Below are 20,415 nucleotides of genomic sequence, written 5' to 3' on the forward strand. Positions count from 1 at the left end.
TGAAGACAAGAGTGCAACCAGAGGAGGTAGCAGCATCGTAATATTGTCACTGGACTAGTAATCCAGGGTAAAGCTGTGGGGACCCAGGTTTGAATCCCACCAGAGTGGAATTTGAATCAATTAAAATCTGGAATTAAATGTCAAGTAATAACCAGGAAACGATAGTTGATTGTTGTTAAATACCCATCTGGTTCACTAACGCTCTTTAGGAAATGAAATCTGCCATCCTTACCTCGTCTGACCGAAATGTGACTCCAGGCGGACAGCAATATGGTTGACTCTTAATTGCCCTCTGAAACGGCCTGGCAACCCACTCAGTTCTATCAAAATCATGAGAAAACCTAGAAAGAATAAAACTGGCCCCACACGGGGCCAGGACACGGACCTCTTAGCTGACAAGGCCTTCCTCAAAAAAAATCACAGGCCATAGGCACTGAAGGCTGTGATCAGGAGAGAAATTATAGCCTATAAGGCTTGTAGAGACAGGGACAAGAGGGCAGTCAGGCAATAACTGATTGACCCCATCCTGGAGGTTGATAGAAAGTACTCTGAGGCTCCGACCATAGAGCTTCTGGCGGAAAGGAAAAAACTGTGAATGGTTTTTAACCTGTGATCTACCAGGAAAGCAGTACACCAACTCCGCCAGACAAGAAGGACCTTTTACAAGCACGGAGAAAAGGCTGGCCGCCTACTGGCTCACCAGCTGAGAAAGCAGACAGCCATGAGGGAGATAGTGCAGATAAAAATAGCAGAGGCAGACTGGTAATGGAACCAAAAGAGGTCAACCAGGCGTTTGAGACCTTCTACCGAGGGCTGTACACCTACGAGCCCCCTGACAGGGGCACGGGGATGAAATGATTCCTCGATGGACTGGACATGCCAGTGTTGGGGAAGACAGGCGGGGGGAACTGGAAGCGCCAAAAGGTCTGGGAGAAATCATGGAGAGCATCAGCTCCATGCAGGCGGGGCAGGCACAGGACCCGATGGGTTCCTGGCGGACTTCTTTAAAACATTTGCGATGGCCCTGACCCAACACCTAAGGGATATGTTTGCAGACTCGCTAGCAAGGGGCACCTTGCCTCCTACCCTAACACAGGCCACAATATCGCTGATACCCAAAAAAGGCAAAGACCTGACGGAATGCGGATCGTACAGACCCATTTCGCTGCTTAAGATCAAGGCGAAGGTACTCGCGAAAGTCCTGGCAAAGAGACTGGAGAACTGCGTGCCAGAGGTGGTCACAGGGGACCAGACGGGCTTTGTAAAGGGTAGGCACTTAACTTAGAACATCAGGTGGCTGATGAACGTAATAGAGAGAACACCAGAGGTGATCATCTTCCCGGATGCAGAAAAGGCTTTCGACAGAGTCAAGAGGAAGTACCTCTTTGAAGTACTGGAGCATTTTGGGCTAGGAGCAGGGCTTACCTCCTGGTTAATTCACTTGTGTTGAGACTCTGGGGGCTGTGGGGCTGGAATTGACTGCACACTCGCCCAGGGTGTTGTATCAACAGAGCTGAGAAATTCAACAAACAATGGATCAGATCTAAGCTCTGCAGTCCTGCCACGTCTAGTCATGAATGATGGTGGACACATAAACAACTCACTGGAGGAGAAGGCTCCACAAGCACCTCCATCCTCAAGGATAGGGAAGGTCCAGCACATAAGGGCCAAAGGAAGCGCTAGAGTAGTTGTGTTGTGTTGTCACTAGTAATCCAGAGCCCCAGGGCAAGATTTGGTGAACCGGGTGTGAATCCCACCATGGCAGATGGTGAAATTTGAACTCAATAAAAATCTGGAATGAATAAAAGTCTAATAATGACCATTAAACCACCGTTGATTGTCGTAAAAACCCATCTAGTTCGCTAATATCCTTTAGGGAAGTAAATTTGTCATCCTTATCTTGTCTGTCCTACATGTGACTATAGATCCACAGCAATATGGTTTTCTCTGAAATGGAGGGCAGTTAGGAATAGGCAACAAATGCTGGCCCAACCAGTGATTCATAGATCCCACAAATTAATTTTAAAAAGGAGTTTAAAAAATGTTCAGGCTGAAGCATATGCAACAATCTTCAGCCAGAGGTGTCAAGTGGATGGTCCAACTTGGCCTCCTCTGGAGATCCCAGCATCACAGATGCCAATCTTCAGCCAATTTGATTCACTCCATGTCATATCAAGAAACAGCTAATGGCACTGGATACTGAAAAGACTTTGGGTCTGATTAATACTCTGGTAAATTACTGAAGACTTGTGCTTCAGAACGTGCCACGAGACCTAACCAAGCTGTTCAAGTACATGTACAACATTGGCAATGTGGAATCTTGCCCAGCTATGTCCTCTGCATAAAATCCAGATAATCCAACCTGGCAAATTGCCGCCCTATAGATCTACTCTCAATCATTAGTCAGATGATGGAAGGGGTCATCAACAGTGCTATCAAGTGGCACTCGTTTAGGAATAACCTGCTCACTGATGCTCAGTTTGGATTTTGCCATAGTCACTCAGCTCCTCATTACAGTCTTTTTTTTTATAAATTTAGATTACCCAATTATTTTTTCCAATTAAGGGGCAATTTAGCGTGGCCAATCCACCTACTCTGCACATTTTTGGGTTGTGGGGGCAAAACCCACGCAGACACGGGGAGAATGTGCAAACTCCACACGGACAGTGACCCAGAGCCGGGATCGAACCTGGGACCTCAGCGCCGTGAGGCGGTTGTGCTAACCACTAGGCCACCGTGCTGCCCTCTCATTACAGTCTTAGTCCAAGCACGGCAAAGAGCTGAACTCAAGAGCTGAGGTGAGAGTGACTGCCCTTGATATCAAGGCAGAATTTGATCAAGATTGGCATCGAGCAATTCTCGCAAATCTAGGGCCAATGGGATCAGGGGAAAACCTTCCGCTGGTTGGAATCATACGGAGCACAAAAGAAGATGGTTGTTGGAGGTCAATCATCTCAGTTCCAGGAGCAGGACATCACTGCAGGACTTCCTCAGGGTAGTGTCCTAGGCCCAACAATCTTCAGCTGCTTCATCATTAACTTTCCTTCCAACATAAGGTCAGATATGGGGATGTTCGCTGATGATTGCACAATGTTCAGCACCATTTGCGACTCCTCAGGAACTGAAGCAGTCCACGTGCAAATGCTGCAAGACCTGGACAATATCCAGGCTTGGGCTGACAAGTGGCAAGTAACATTTGTGCCACACAAATGCCAGGCAATGGCCATCTCCAAAAAGGGAGAAGCAATCCATTGCCCCTTGACATTCACTGGCATTACCATCACTAAATTCCCTACTTTAAACATCCTGGGGGTTACCATTGACCAGAAGCTAAACTGGACTAACCATGTAAATACTGTGGTTACAAGAGGAGCTCAGAGGGTAAAGTTCCTGTGGCGAGTAACTCACACCCTGATTCCCCAAAGCCTGTCCACCATCTACAAGGCACAAGTCAGGAGTGTGATGGAATACTCCCCACTTGCCAAATGAGTGCAGCCCCAACATCACTCATGAAGTTTAACACCATCCAGGACAAAGCAGCCCACTTGATTGTTACCCCTTCCACAAACATTCACTCCCGCTATAACCAATGCACAATGGCACCAAGTGGTACCATCTACAAGATACACTGCAGGAACTCACCAAGGCTCCTTAGACAGTACCTTCCAAATCCATGTCTGCTACTATGTAGAAGGATAAGAGCAGTTGACACATGGGAACATAACCACCTGCTAAATTCCCATCCAAGCCACACATTATCCTGATTTGGAAATATACTGCTGTCTCTGGGTCAAAATCTTTGAATTCCCTCCTAACAGCACAATAGATGTACCTACACGACATTTGTTCTATAGTGTAGTGGGACTTTAGACGCACAGTCAACTTGGTCATGTTTCACTAGCTCCTGATGGGAAGAGTTCCTCTGGAACATCAGAAAACTTGTGTGCCTTCATTTGTAGATGGCTTGACCAATTAACAAGGTAGCTGTTGTGGCGGTTACAGTCTAGGGCCCCTGAACATAGAACTGTGCAGCACAGTACAGGCTCTTTGGCCCACGATGTTGTGCCGAACGAGTCTGAAACTAAGATCAAATCAATCTACTCCCAATCATTCTAGTGCACTCCATATCTAATATCCAATAACCGCTTGAAAGTTCCTAAAGTGTCTGACTCCACTACCATAGCTGGGAGTGCGTTCCACGCTCCAACCACTCTCTGAGTAACGAACCTACCTCTGACATTGCTCCTATATCTCCCACCCTGAACCTTAAAGTTATGCCCCCTTGTAACAGCTACATCCACCCGAGGAAAAAGTCTCTGAACATCCACTCTATTTATCCCTCTCATTATCTTATACATCTCAATTAAGTCACCTCTCATCCTCCTTTGCTCTAATGAAAAAAGCCCTAGCTCCCTCAACCTTTCCTCATAAGACCCACCCACCAATCCAGGCAGCATCCTGGTAAATCTCCTTTGCACCCTTTCCAATGCTTCCATCCTTCCTATAATGAGGTGCCCAGAACTGCACACAATACTCCAAATGTGGCCGAACCAAGGTCTTGTACAGTTGCAGCATAACCTCACGACTCTTAAACTCAATCCCCTTGTTAATAAATGCTAACACACTATAGGCTTTCTTCACGGCTCTATCCATATGGTGATCACCACTGTGTATATGTGTGTGCCTGTATTAGGGGATGTACAGCAGTACCTGTATTACAGGTTTGTCGGTAGCCCCTGCTGGCTAGCTCCGCCCACAGGGCGCAGTATAAATATGTATGAGATCTCCTGAGCTGCCATTCTACCAGCTGCAGTCGAAGGATAAACATCTCACGGTAATAAAGCCTCTCTTGTACCGATTTGAGTCTTTAAGTGCAACTGATAGCTAATCAATCCACTAGGATGGCAACTTTCAGAGATCTATGGACATGAACTCTGAGATCTCTCTGCTCCTCCACATTCTTCAGAACCCTACCGTTAACATAAGAACATAAGAACATAAGAACTAGGAGCAGGAGTAGGCCATCTGGCCCCTCGAGCCTGCTCCGCCATTCAATTAGATCATGGCTGATCTTTTGTGGACTCAGCTCCACTTTCCGGCCCGAACACCATAACCCTTAATCCCTTTATTCTTCAAAAAACTATCTATCTTTACCTTAAAAACATGTAATGAAGGAGCCTCAACTGCTTCACTGGGCAAGGAATTCCATAGATTCACAACCCTTTGGGTGAAGAAGTTCCTCCTAAACTCAGTCCTAAATCTACTTCCCCTTATTTTGAGGCTATGCCCCCTAGTTCTGCTGTCACCCGCCAGTGGAAACAACCTGCCCGCATCTATCCTATCTATTCCCTTCATAATTTTAAATGTTTCTATAAGATCCCCCCCTCATCCTTCTAAATTCCAACGAGTACAGTCCCAGTCTACTCAACCTCTCCTCATAATCCAACCCCTTCAGCTCTGGGATTAACCTAGTGAATCTCCTTTGCACACCCTCCAGCGCCAGTACGTCCTTTCTCAAGTAAGGAGACCAAAACTGAACACAATACTCCAGGTGTGGCCGCACTAACACCTTATACAATTGCAACATAACCTCCCTAGTCTTAAACTCCATCCCTCTAGCAATGAAGGACAAAATTCCATTTGCCTTCTTAATCACCTGTTGCACTTGTAAACCAACCTTCTGTGACTCATGCACTAGCACACCCAAGTCTCTCTGAACAGCGGCATGCTTTAATATTTTATCATTTAAATAATAATCCCGTTTGCTGTTATTCCTACCAAAATGGATAACCTCACATTTGTCAACATTGTATTCCATCTGCCAGACCCGAGCCCATTCACTTAACCTATCCAAATCCCTCTGCAGACTTCCAGTATCCTCTGCACTTTTCGCTTTACCACTCATCTTAGTGTCATCTGCAAACTTGGACACATTGCCCTTGGTCCCCAACTCCAAATCATCAATGTAAATTGTGAACAATTGTGGGCCCAACACGGATCCCTGAGGGACACCACTAGCTACCGATTGCCAACCAGAGAAACACCCATTTATCCCAACCATGTAATCCGCATTCAAATTTGTCCTACCAAAATGAATCACCTCACACTTATCAGGGTTAAACTCCATCTGCCACTTTTCAGCCCAGCTCTGCATCCTATCCCTTGATGTGAGCTTTTTTTGATGCTGACGCTTCGTGGAATAGAAAATGACACGGGTCTCCTTTGTCTGTCTACTCTTGATGTAACTTGCTTCCTTATGGTGGGTGGAGCAAACTCAATAAGGTCTTCTGCTGTAAGTTTCAGACAGCAAGTACTAGCTCTGCAGCTACTAAATAGCATGAGGCCAGGGTAGTTATTCCGAATGGTCTTGGGTCAGTTCCGCATTTAGAGATGGCCAGCTTTCTTAAGGTGTTGGGCTGGATTTTCTGCATCCTACCATGAGGAGGCCTGACACAGTCCCTCAGTCATTACAAAAACTCACTCCAGGAGATCAGAGGGCAGATGGGACTGCCCACTTGTGGCAGGTGAAAAAATGGACTCATTAATGAGCTAATTGACATTCGTTATCCCTGACCCTACCATGATTTAGTGGTGGTTCAGGAATTAAATAGAGGCATAACCAGTCAGTCCTATTCTGCATCACCTGTGATTCAAGAATCCGTGATCCTCAGCCTTGGGTGCATTCCGTGCCACTGGCAGCCGGAATTTCCGGGCGGCAATGACAAGCTGCCAATGACTGATCGGGTAGCTGCTCTCGGTGAGCAGGATTTCCACCAACATGTCTTTAATATGGGGAAGGCCCAACAATGGCCAATTAAGTCCCTGAACGACAATTGATTCCTTTACGCCTCCCTGCCCCCGGAACTGAGAGGTGGTCCTGGCTGGTTCTCCAAACAGTGGGCAAGAGCCTGTTCAACCCGATAAAATTCCAGTTGGGACAACGTGGTGGCGCAGTGCTTAGCACTGCTGCCTCACGGCGCCATTGCTCCGGGTTTGATCCCGGCTCCAGGTCACTGTCCGTGTGGAGTTTGCACATTCTCCCTGTGTCTGCGTGGGTCTCACCCCCACAACCCAAAAGATGTGCAGGTTAGGTGAATTGGCCACACTAAATTGCCCCTTTAATTAAAAAGGAGATAAAATCATTGAAACACATTACTGCAAGGAAAACGGGCTCAAAGTTGCCATAGTCATAGAGTTCTTACACCACAGAAAGAGGGCCTTCAGCCCATCGTATCTGCGCCGGCCATCAAGCACTATCTACTCTAATCTAATTTTCCAGCACTTGGCCTGTAGCCTTGTATGCTATGGTACTTACCTAAATACTTCTTAAATGTTGTGAGGGTTCCTGCCTCTACCACCCTTTCAGGCATTGAGTTTCAGATTTCCACCGCCATCTGGATGAAAAAGTAATTTCCTCACATCTCCTATAAACCTCCTGCCCATTATTTTTAATCTATGTCCCCTGGTTATTGACCCCTTCGCTAAGGGGAAACGTTCCTTCCTATCCATCCTATCTATGCTCCTCATAATTTTATACACCTCAATCACGTCCCCCCTCAGCCTTCTCTGCCCCAAGGAAAACAACCCTAGCCTATCCAGTCTCTTTTGGCAGCTGAAACGCTCCAGGTCAGCAACATCTTGGTAAATCTCTTCTACATCCTCTCTGGTGCAATCATTTCTTCCCATAGCGTAGCAACCAGAACTGCACACGGTACTCCAGATATGGCCTAACCAGCATTTTCTACAGCTCCATCATAACCTCCCTGATCTAGGGCAGCACGGTGGCACAGTGGGTTAGCCCTGCAGCCTCACGGCGCCGAGGTCCCAGGTTCGATCCTGGCTCTGAGTCACTGTCCGTGTGGAGTTTGCACATTCTCCCCGTATTTGCGTGGGTTTCGCGCTCACAACCCAAAGATTTGCAGGGTAGGTGGATTGGCCATGCTAAATTGCCCCTTAATTGGAAAAAATGAATTGGTACTCCACATTTATTTTTAAAAAACCTCCCTGATCTTATATTCTATGCCTCAGTTAATAAAAGAAAGTATCATTCTGTAACAGTGCCATATGCCTTCTTAACCACTTTATCTACCAGTCCTGCTGTCTTCAGGAATCTATGGATATGCACACCAAGGTCACTCTGAACCTCTGTAGTTCCTAGGGTTCTACCATTCATTGTATCCTCCCTTGCCTTGTTAGTTCTCCCAAAATGCATTGCCTCACATTTTTTAGGGTTAAATTGTATTTGCCACTGTTCTGTCCGTCTATCAAGCTTGACTATATCACCCAAAATCTTTCCTCCTCACTATTAACTATACTATCAATGTTTGTGTCATCTGCAAACACACTGACCATACGTCCTATATTCATGTCCAGATCATTAATATACACTGCAAACAGCAAGGGACCCAGCACCAATCCCTGGGGAACAACACTGGACACAGGCTTCCAGTTATAAAAACAACCTTCAATACCCTTTGCCTCCTGCCACTAAACTAATTTTGGATCTAATTTGCCAAATTTCCCTAGATCCCATGGGCTGTTACCTTCTTGACCAGTTTCCCATGCGAGCCCTTGTCAAAAGTCTTACTGAAGTCCATGTAGACTACATCAACTGCACTCCCCACATCTACACGAGGCACTTCCTTGAAAAATTCAATCAAATTTGTAAGACATGATCTCCCTTTGACAAAGCCATGCTGACTATCCTTGATTAGTCCTTGCCTCCCCAAGTGGAGATTAATTCTGTCCTTTAGAATTTTTTCCAATGGTTTCCCTAGCACTGAAGTGAGACTGTAGTCTCCCGGTTTTTCCCTACTTCTTGAATAATGGTACCACATTAGCTGTCCTCCAGTCCTCTGGCATCTCTTCTGTGGCCAGAGAATCATAGCATTCCTACAGTGCAGAAGGAGGCCATTCAGCTCATTGATTCTGCACAACCCTCTGAAAGAGTACCTCTCCCCGGCCCTATCCCCATAACACATCCTAACCAGCACATCTGAAAATTATTGTCAGTGCCTTTTAAATCTCTTCCCTTGTCTCACATAGCAGCTTTGGATACATCTCATCTGGGACTGGGAATTTATCCACTTTAAAGGCCTCTAAAACTGTTAATAACTCCTCCCTCTCAATGTTAATTTATTCAAGTACATCACAGTCCCCCTCCCTGATTTCTATACCTACATCATCTTTCTCCATAATGAACACAGATGTAAAGTACTCACTTAAAACCTCACCCACGTAAGGCTCAACACACAGATTGTCAAGTTGGTCCCTAATGGGCCTTACTCTTTCCCTGGTCATCCTCCTGCCCTTAATATACTTATAAAACACCTTTGAAGTTTCCTTTATGTTTCCTACCAGTGTTTATTCATGCCCTGTTTTCGCTCTCCTAATTCCTTTTTAAGCAACCCACTACACTCTCTATGCTCCTCTAGGGATTCTGCTGTTTGGAGCCCTCGGTATCTGCCATAATCTTTCCTTTTTTCCCTTTTCAAACCTTGGATATCGCTTGACATTCAGGCCTCTCTGGAGTTGTTGCTCCCACCCATCACTTTTACAGGAACATGTCAGCCCTGCAGTTTCTCTATTTCCTTTTTGAATTAATCCCACTGCACTGATGTAGATTTTCCAGCAGATAACTGCTCCCAGGGCGGCACAGTGGCACAGTGGTTAGCACTGCTTCCTCATGGCACTGAGGACCCGTGTTTGATCCCAGCCCTGGGTCACTGTCCATGTGGAGTTTGCACATTCTCCCAGTGTTTGCGGGGGTCTCATTCCCACAACCCAAAAGATGTGCCGGTTAGGTGGATTGGCCACGCTAAATTGACCCTTAATTGGAAAAAACATTGGGTACTCTAAATTTGGAAAAAAGAAATTGCTGCTCCCAGTCAAGTTTTGCCAGATCCTGTCTTATCCTATTAAAATTGGTCTTTTCCCAATTCAGAACCTTTACTTCCAGTCTGTTACTGTCATTTTCCATAACTACCTTAAATCCTACTGAGTTATGGTCACTGTCACCATAAATGCTACTCCACTGAAACTTCTACCACTTGCCCAGCTTCATTCCCTAAAACTAGATCGAGCACCTGTCCTCTTGTAGGACTTTCTACATACTTTCATAAAAAGTTCTCCTGGGGGCATTTTAAGAATTCCGCCCCCTCTAAGCCTTTCATACTTTGACTATCCCAGTTAATATCGGGGAAGTTGAAATCCCGACTATTATTACCCTATTATTCTTACCTTTGTCAGAGATTTGCTGGCATATTTGTCTGTCTATCTTTCCCTGGCTGTTTGGGAGCCGATAGTGCACTCCCAGCAATGTGACTGCCTCCTTTTTGTTTCTGTTTCTTTGTTTCTTTGTTCATATGGCCTCATTTGAGGAACCTTCTGAGATATCATTCCTCCTTACTGTAGTAATTGATTCCTTGATCAATTTTGCGACACCACCTCCTCTTTTACATCTCCCCCGTCTCGCCTGCAATCCCGCCTCTCCCTCAATCATGTCTTTGTGATAGCAATAATATTGTTTTCCCATGTCTCAATCAACACTCTCAACTCATTCATCTTACTCACAAGACCCCTTGTATTTAAAAAAATCTCATCCAACCTTGTGCCTTAACTTGTCTATAATCTCTCTGCTTTCCAAACTGACTTGCTATTTCCTATATTTGGCTGTGCATCACAAGACCCGAAGACTTAGGAGCAGAATTAGGCCACTCGGCCCATCGAGTCTGCTCCGCCATTCAATCATGGCTTATATATTTCTCATCCCCATAACCTCTGATCCCTTATTGATCAAAAACCTAGCTATCTCTGTCTTAAAAGACAGTCAGTGATTTGGCCTCCACAGCCTTCTGCGGAAAAGAGTTCCACAGATTCACCACCCTCTGGCTGAAGAAATTCCTCCTCATCTCTGTTTTAAAGGATCGTCCCTTTAGTTTGAGATTGTGCCCTCTGGTTCTAGTTTATCCTACAAGTGGAAACATCCTCTCCGCGTCCATTCTATCCAGGCCGCGCAGTATCCTGTGAGTTTCAATAAGATCTAACCTAACCTAAAAAAAATTTTTTGGGGCCTCACGGTAGCATGGTGGTTAGCATCAATGCTTCACAGCTCCAGGGTCCCAGGTTCGATTCCCGGCTGGGTCACTGTCTGTGTGGAGTCTGCACGTCCTCCCCGTGTGTGCGTGGGTTTCCTCCGGGTGCTCCGGTTTCCTCCCACAGTCCAAAGATGTGCGGGTTAGGTGGATTGGCCATGCTAAATTGCCCGTAGTGTAAGGTTAATGGGGGGATTGTTGGGTTACGGGTATACGGGTTACGTGGGTTTAAGTAGGGTGATCATTGCTCGGCACAACATCGAGGGCCGAAGGGCCTGTTCTGTGCTGTACTGTTCTATGTTCTATGTTCTATCTCCCCTCATCCTTCTAAACTCGAGTACAGACCCAGAGTCCTCAACCGTTTCTCATACGACAAGTTCTTAATTCCAGGGATCATTCTTGTAGACCTCCTCTGGATCCTTTCCAATGCCAGCACATCCTTCCTTAGATACGGGGCCTAAAACTGCTCACAATACTCCAAATGGGGTCTGACCAGAGCCTTATATAGCCTCAGAAGTACATCCCTGGTCTTGTATTCTAGCCTTCTCGACATTAGGGCCAATCAAGGATAGTAGTGGAAAGTTGTGTGTGGAATCAGAGGAGATAGGGGAAGCGTTAAATGGATATTTTTAGTCAGTGTTTACACTGGAGAAAGACAATGTTGTCGAGGAGAATACTCAGGTTCAGTCGACCAGGCTAGATGGAATTGAGGTTCACAAGGAGGAGGTGTTAGCAATTTTGGAAAGTGTAAAAATAGATAAGTCCCCTGGGCCAGATGGGATTTATCCTAGGATTCTCTGGGAAGCCAGGGAGGAGATTGCAGAGCCTTTGTCCTTGATCTTTATGTCGTCTTTGTCGACAGGAATAGTGCCGGAAGACTGGAGGATAGCAAATGTTGTCCCCTTGTTCAAGAAGGGGAGTAGAGACAACCCTGGTAATTATAGACCTGTGAGCCTTACTTCGGTTGTGGGTAAAATGTTGGAAAAGGTTATAAGAGATAGGGTTTATAATCATCTTGAAAAGAACAAGTTGATTAGCGATAGTCAACACGGTTTTGTGAAGGGTAGGTCATGCCTCACAAACCTTATTGAGTTTTTTGAGAAGTGACCAAACAGGTGGATGAGGGTAAAGCGGTTGATGTGGTGTATATGGATTTCAGTAAGGCGTTTGATAAGGTTCCACACGGTAGGCTATTGCAGAAAATAAGGAAGTATGGGATTGAAGGTGATTTAGCGGTTTGGGTCAGTAATTGGCTAGCTGAAAGAAGACAGAGGGTGGTGGTTGATGGCAAATGTTCATCCTGGAGTTCAGTTACTAGTGGTGTACCGCAAGGATCTGTTTTGGGGCCACTGCTGTTTGTCATTTTTATAAATGACCTGGAAGAGGGTGTAGAAGGTTGGGTTAGTAAATTTGCAGATGACACAAAGGTCGGTGGAGTTGTGGATAGTGCTGAAGGATGTTATAGGATACAGAGGGACATAGATAAGCTGCAGAGCTGGGCTGAGAGGTGGCAGATGGAGTTTAATGCGAAAAAGTGTGAGGTGGTTCACTTTGGAAGGAGTAACAGGGATGCAGAGTACTTGGCTAATGGCAAGATTCTTGGTAGTGTAGATCAACAGAGAGATCTCGGCATCCAGGTACATAAATCACAGAAAATTGCCACCCAGGTTAATAGGGCTGTTAAGAAGGCATATGGTGTGCTAGCCTTTATCAGTAGGGGGATTGAGTTTCGGAGCCACAAGGTCATGCTGCAGCTGTACATAACTCTGGTGCGGCCGCTCCTGGAGTACTGCGTGCAGTTCTGGTCACCACATTATAGGAAGGATGTGGAAGCTTTGGAAAGGGTTCAGAGGAGATTTACTAGGATGTTGCCTGGTATGGAGGGAAGGTCTTACGAGGAAAGGCTCAGGGACTTGAGGTTGTTTTCGTTAGAGAGGAGAAGGCTGAGAGGTGACTTAATAGAGACATATAAGATAGTCAGAGGGTTAGATAGGGTGGACAGTGAGAGTCTCTTTCCTCGGATGGTGATGACCAACATGAGGGGACATAGCTTTAAATTGAGGGGTAGTAGATATAGGACAGATGTCAGAGGCAGTTTCTTTACTCAGAGAGTAGTAGGGGTGTGGAATGCCCTGCCTGTAACAGTAGTAGACTCACCAACTTTAAGGGTATTTAAGTGGTCGCTGGATAGACATATGGATGAAAATGGAATAGTGTAGGTCAGATAGGCTTCAGATGGTTTCACAGGTAGGCGCAACATCGAGGGCCGAAGGGTCCGTACTGCGCTGTAATGTTCTATGTTCTATGGATGTAACCTTGCATTTGCCTTCCTAACTGCCAACTGAACCTTCACGTTAACCTTAAGAGAATCGTGAATAAGGACTCCCAACTCCCTTTGTGCTTCTGATTTCCGAAGTATTTTCCCATTTAGAAAATAGTCTATGCCTCTATTTCTCCTTCCAAAGTGCAAAACCTCACACTTTTCCACATTGTATTCCATCTGCCATTTCTTTGCCCACTCTCCTAGCCTGTCCAAGTCCTTCTGCAGCCCCCCTGCTTCCTCAATACTACCTGCCCCTCTGCAGATCTTTGTATCATCTGCAAATTTAGCAACAGTGCCTTCAGTTCATTTCTCCAGATCATTAATGTATATTGTGAAAAGTTGTGGTCCCATCACCGACCCCTGAGGTGCACCACTAGTCACCGGCTGCCATTCTGAAAAAGACCCCTTTATCCCCATTCTCTGCATACTGCCAGTCAGCCAATCCTCTATCCATGCCAGGATCTTACCCTTAACACCATGGGCTCTTAACTTATTTAATAGTCTCCTATGCGGCACCTTGTCAAAGACCTTCTGGAAATCTAAATAAGTCACGTCTATTTGTTCTCCTTTGTCTAACTTCCTTGTTACTTCCTCAAAGAACTCTAACAGATTTGTCAGACATGACATCTCCTTGACGAAGTCGTGCTGACTCAGTCCGATTTTATCATGCACTTCCAAGTACTCTACGATCTCATCTTTAATAATGGATTCTAAAATCTTACCAATGATCGAAGTCAGGCTAACCGGCCTATAATTTCCCAGCTTCTATCTCCCTCCCTTCCTAAACAATGGTGTTACATGAGCCACTTTCCAGTCCCCTGGGACCCTGCCTGCCTCCAGTGATTCCTGAAAGATCATCACCAATGCTTCCATAATCTCCTGAGCTATCTCTTTTAGAACCCTCGGGTGTAGTCCATCTGGTCCAAGCGATTTATCCACCTTCAGACCTTTCAGTTGACCCAGAATCTTCTCCTTAGTGATGGTCACTGCACTCACCTCTGCCCCCTGGTTCTCCTGGAGCTCTGTCAATCCCACTGGTGTCTTCCACCGTGAAGACTGATGCAAAGTAACTATTCAGTTCGTCTGCCATTTCTTTGTTTCCTATTATTACTTCTCCAGCCACATTTTCCAGTGGTCCAATATCTATTTTTGCCTCTGTGGTGATATGAGTGGGAGCACTGCCATTGGTGCAGAGCATTGGTTTCCCATTGGCTCTGGCTGGTCATGTGCCTCTCGTCTGATTGGCTGGGACTAGTCATGTGACTGCTCACCAATTGGTCGAGAGGCAAGTAGACCCTGCCTCCAAGGCAGGGTATAAGTACCCAGGTTTCCCGGCAGTCGGCCTTTCTCTGTAGTCGACCACCGGGCTAACAACTAGCTGATTAAAGCCACAGTTTGGATCTTTATCGTGTCTCGCGTCCAATTGATGGTACATCAATTTAATCAGCTAGAATTTTGGAATGGAGCTACGCATCAAGCCTGACTGCCTCCGCACCAGCCCGCATGCCTCAAATGCGTCTGCAATCTTTAAACATTGGCAGGCGTGCTTCAACAGTTACCTGACAACTGCAGCCAGCAAACCCTCCAAGGAGCAGAAACTCCACATCCTCCACTCGTGCGTGGGCACGGCGGTATATTCGATGATTGAGGATGAAAGCCATTATGATGCGGCCATGGATATCCTGAAAGGACACTTTCTCCGGCCGGTCAACGAAGTATACGCACAGCATCTCCTGACGACTAGACAGCAGTTCCCTGGTGAGTCACTCGATGAATTCTACCAGGCCCTCACAGCTCTAGAGAGAATGTGCGCCTGTCCCCAGGTTCTGCGACAGAGCACATGGAACTTTTAATTAGAGACGCTTATGTTGCCGGCATGCAATCCTCCTCTATCCGCCAACGATTGCTGGAGAAGAATACCCTCAGCCTACCTGGGGCACGGACCCTTGCAACCTCCCTGGAGGTCGCTGACCTGAACGCCCGCGCATACGCCCCCGGCCGTACAGCAACCCCCTGGACATCGTGGCATGCTCCACCCCCGTCCTCCGCTGATCCCGACCCCCCCCAGGCCTGCGCTGCGGGACGCTCCGACAAGCTATCGGGGCCCCGTTGCTATTTTTGTGGCCAACACGGAAGGCATTGCCAGCAATTACTCTGCCACCGAGGATGACCTGGAACTCTCGCCACGACTTGCTTCCATCACTCTCGACCAGTCGTGACCACGCTCGCTCGCCAAGACTACGACAATGATCCAGCTCAACGGATACAAGACAAAATGCCTACTGGACTCCGGGAGCACGGAAAGTTTCATCCACCCCGACACGGTAAGACGCTGCGCGCTCCCCATCCACCCAGTTAAGCATAAAATCGAATTGGCCTCGGGTTCGCACTCCGTCCAAATCACCGGGTGCTGCATAGCGGACCTCACGGTCCAGGGGAGGGTTTTCAAAAACTTCAAACTCCTCATTCTTCCCCGTCTATACACTCCAGCACTCTTGGGCCTGGATTTCCAGTGCAACCTGCAGAGCTTAACCTTCCAATTCGGTGGTCCTATTCCCCCCCTTACTGTCTGCAGCCTCGCGTCCCTCAAAGTGGACCCACCTTCCTTGTTTGCTAATCTCACCCCAGATTGTAAACCTGTCGCCACTTGGAGCAAACGATACAGTGCCCAGGACTGGACCTTCATCGGGTCAGAGGTCCAGAGGCTCCTTAAGGAAGGAGCTATCGAGGCCAGCAACAGTCCCTGGTGAGCCCAAGTGCTGGTAGTTCGGACTGGGGAGAAAAACTGGATGGTCATTGATTACAGTCAGACCATCAACAGGTTTACGCAGCTGGACGCGTACCCTCTCCCCCTATTTCTGACCTGGTTAACAGGATCGCGAAATACAAAGTCTTTTCCACGGTGGACCTTAAGTCTGCCTACCACCAGCTCCCCATCCGCGCGATTGACCGCAAGCACACCGTGTTTGAGGCAGATGGGTGCCTCTACCACTTCCTCAGGGTTCCATTCGGTGTCACAAATGGGGTCTCGGTCTTCCAACGGGAGATGGACCCAATGCTCGACAAGCATGGGTTACGGGCTACCTTCCCGTACCTCAATAACGTCACCATCTGCGGCCACGATCAGCAAGACCATGACATCAACCGTCAAAAATTCCTCCGAACCGCAAAACTCCTTAATTTAACCTACAATAGGGATAAGTACGTGTTTAGTACCGACCGTCTAGCCATCCTCGGCTACGTAGTGCGTAAGGAGTGATAGGCCCCGATTCCGAACGAATACGCCCCCTGATGGATCTCCCTCTCCCCAACTCCCTCAAATCCCTCAAACGCTGCCTGGGCTTCTTCTCCTATTACGCCCAGTGGGTCCCCAATTACGCCGACAAAGCCCGCCCCCTCATCCAGTCCACCTCTTTTCCCCTGTCGATGGAGGCCCGCCAGGCCTTTAGCCGCATCAAAGTAGATATCGCAAAGGCCACGATGTGCGCTATCGACGAGTCCCTCCCATTCCAGGTCGAGAGCGAAGCGTCTGACGTACCTCTGGCGGCCACCCTAAACCAAGCGGGTAGACCCATGGCCTTCTTCTCCCGGACCCTCCATGCTTCCAAAATCCGCCACCCCTCGGTGGAAAAGGAGGCACAGGCCATAGTTGAAGCTGTACGATATTGGGGGCACTATCTGGCCGGCAGGAAGTTTACCCTACTCACAGACCAACGGTCAGTAGCTTTCATGTTCGATAATGCACAGAGGGGCAAGATCAAGAACGACAAGATCTTGTGGTGGCGGATCGAGTTGTCCACATACAACTACGATATCTTGTATCGTCCTGGGAAGCTCAACGAGCCTTCCGATGCCCTATCCCGCGGTACCTGCGCCAGCGCGCAGATTGACCGCCTCCGCTCCCTCCACACGGACCTCTGCCATCCAGGGGTCACTCGTTTTTACCATTTTATTAAGACCCGCAACCTGCCCTACTCCGTTGAGGAAGTCAGGACCGTCACCAGGGACTGCCACGTCTGCGCCGAGTGCAAACTGCACTTCTATCGCCCCGAACGAGCGCATCTGATCAAGGCATCTCGCCCCTTTGAACGTCTCAGTATAGACTTCAAGGGTCCCCTCCCCTCCAACAACCGTAACACACATTTCCTGAGTGTTATCGACGAATACTCCCGCTTCCCTTTTGCCATTCCCTGTCCCGACATGACCACAACAACCGTCTTAAAGGCCCTCCTATCCACCTCCTCCCTGTTCGGTTACCCCACGTACATCCACAGCGACCGGGGGTCCTCCTTTATGAGTGACGAACTGCGTCAATTCCTGCTCAGCAGGGGCATAGCCTCTAGCAGGACGACCAGTTATAACCCCCGGGGTAACGGTCAGGTCGAGCGGGAGAATTGAACCATTTGGAAGACCATCCTGCTGGCCCTACGGTCCAGAGATCTCCCTATCCCCCATTGGCAAGAGGTCATCCCCGACGCCCTTCACTCAATCCGGTCTCTCCTCTGAACTACCACTAATCAAACACCTCATGAACGTCTTCTTGTTTTCCCTAGGAAGTCGTCCTCAGGATCCCCTCTCCCAACCTGGCTGGCCACTCCCGGGCCCATCTTGCTCCGGAAGCATGTGCGGGTGCACAAGTCCGACCCGTTGGTTGAGCGAGTCCAGTTACTCCACGCCAACCCGCAGTATGCGTACGTGGAGTATCCCGACGGTCGGCAGGATACGGTCTCGCTCCGGGACCTGGCACCGGCCGGCGTGCGGCCCTCTCCTCTTCCATCAACACCCCCCCCAACCCCAATTCCCCCCAGCGATCCCCCGCGCCCCCATGACCCAGCGAATATACCCCCCCCCCCCCTTCCCCAATTACAGCGTCTCCACCACCGGCCCGGGGTACAGAGACACAACTACAACCAACGCTCCCGGAGGCAAGGACGCCATCGGCCCGACGTCACCGGCTCCACTGCGACGGTCCACCAGAACATCACGGGCACCCGAGAGGCTGATCGTGACCATCTGATGCAACCATGGGACTTTATTGGAGTCTATTGTAATTTTTTTGGTAGTATGTAGTATTGTTTATTTTTGCCACAAGCCAGTGGGCAGCCCATATCTTTGATTACCTCTACTCATATCACCAATCCTCAGACCCCCCCCCTCCTCTCTCTCTTCCCCTTACAGCCCCCCCGCCTTCTTTCTCCACAAGGAGTGAATGTGGTGATATGAGTGGGAGCACTGCCATTGGTGCAGAGCATTGGTTTCCCATTGGATCTGGCTGGTCATGTGCCTCTCGTCTGATTGGCTGGGACTAGTCATGTGACTGCTCACCAATTGGTCGAGAGGCAAGTAGACCCCGCCTCCAAGGCGGGGTATAAGTACCCAGGTTTCCCGGCGGTCAGCCTTTCTCTGTAGTCGACCACCGGGCTGACAACTAGCTGATTAAAGCCACAGTTTGGATCTTCATCGTGTCTCGCGTCCAATTGATGGTACATCCGCCTCTCTCTTATCTTTTACATACTGAAAAAAAACTTTTCCTATCTTCCTTTATATTACTAGCTGGCTTGCACTCATACTTCATCTTCTCCCCCCTTATTGCTTTTTTAGTTGTCCTCTGCTCGCTTTTAAAGGCTTCCCAATCCTCTGGCTTCCCACAAATCCTCGCCACTTTGTATGCTGTTTCTTTAGCTTTTATGCTGTCCTTGACTTCCCTCGTCAGCCATGGATGCCTTGTCCTCCCCTTAGCATGTTTCCTCCTCTTTGGAATGAATTTCTGTTGTGCCTCCCGAATAACCCCCAAAAATTCCCGCCATTGCTGTTCCACTGTTTTCCCTGCACGGCTCCTTTTCCAATCAACCCTGGCCAGCTCCTCCCTCATGTCTTTGTAGTTACCCTTATTTCATTGTAATACCGTTACATCTGATTGCAGCTTCTCCCTCTCAAACTGCAGGGTAAATTCTATCACCCCTACTTTATCTCCACTCCATATTCCATTCCCCAGCCAAATTAGTTTAAACCCCACCTCCCCAACCGCACCAGAAAACTCCTCACAAGGATGTTCGTCCCATTCGGGTTTGGGTGCAACCTGTCCAACTTGCACAGGTCACACCTGAAGGCTCCTCAAATGAGGCCATATGGGTAGAACTTAGAAACGAACCCATGATCCAGGAATCTAAAGCCCTCCCTCCTACACCATCTCTTCAGCCATGTGCATTGATCTGCTCTGTCTTCCTATTCCTATACTGACTGCTACGCGGCCGGGAGTAATAGAACATGGAACATAGAACGATACAGCGCAGTACAGGCCCTTCGGCCCACGATGTTGCACCGACATGGGAAGTCAAAAACTAAAGGCCATCTAACCTACACTAAGCCATTATCATCCATATGCTTATCCAATAAACTTTTAAATGCCCTCAATGTTGGCGAGTTCACTACTGTTGCAGGTAGGGCATTCCACGGCCTCACCACTCTTTGCGTAAAAAACCTACCTCTGACGTCTGTCCTATATCTATTACCCCTCAATTTAAGGCTATGTCCCCTCGTGCTAGCCACCTCCATCCGCGGGAGAAGGCTCTCACTGTCCACCCTATCTAACCCTCTGATCATTTTGTATGCCTCTATTAAGTCACCTCTTAACCTTCTTCTCTCTAACGAAAACAACCTCAAGTCCATCAGCCTTTCCTCATAAGATTTTCCCTCCATACCAGGCAACATCCTGGTAAATCTCCTCTGCACCCGTTCCAAAGCTTCCACGTCCTTCCTATAATGAGGCGACCAGAACTGTACGCAATACTCCAAATGCGGCCGTACCAGAGTTTTGTACAGCTGCAACATGACCTCATGGCTCCGGAACTCAATCCCTCTACCAATAAAGGCCCACACACCATAGGCCTTCTTCACAACCCTATCAACCTGGGTGGCAACTTTCAGGGATCTATGTACATGGACACCGAGATCCCTCTGCTCATCCACACTGCTAAGAATTTTACCATTAGCCAAATA

The 20,415-nt window shown here is 48.0% G+C and overlaps 1 protein-coding gene across 3 annotated transcripts in view; it reads right to left on the minus strand.

The window, feature by feature from the left end:
* The window catches only part of ccdc135 (coiled-coil domain containing 135), a 202,732-nt gene that overhangs the window by 39,733 nt on the left and 142,584 nt on the right, over positions 1-20,415 (minus strand). The gene's annotated exons all lie outside the window — the stretch shown is intronic.

Source organism: Scyliorhinus canicula, chromosome 2, assembly GCF_902713615.1.
Source record: "Scyliorhinus canicula chromosome 2, sScyCan1.1, whole genome shotgun sequence".
Taxonomy (NCBI): domain Eukaryota; kingdom Metazoa; phylum Chordata; class Chondrichthyes; order Carcharhiniformes; family Scyliorhinidae; genus Scyliorhinus; species Scyliorhinus canicula.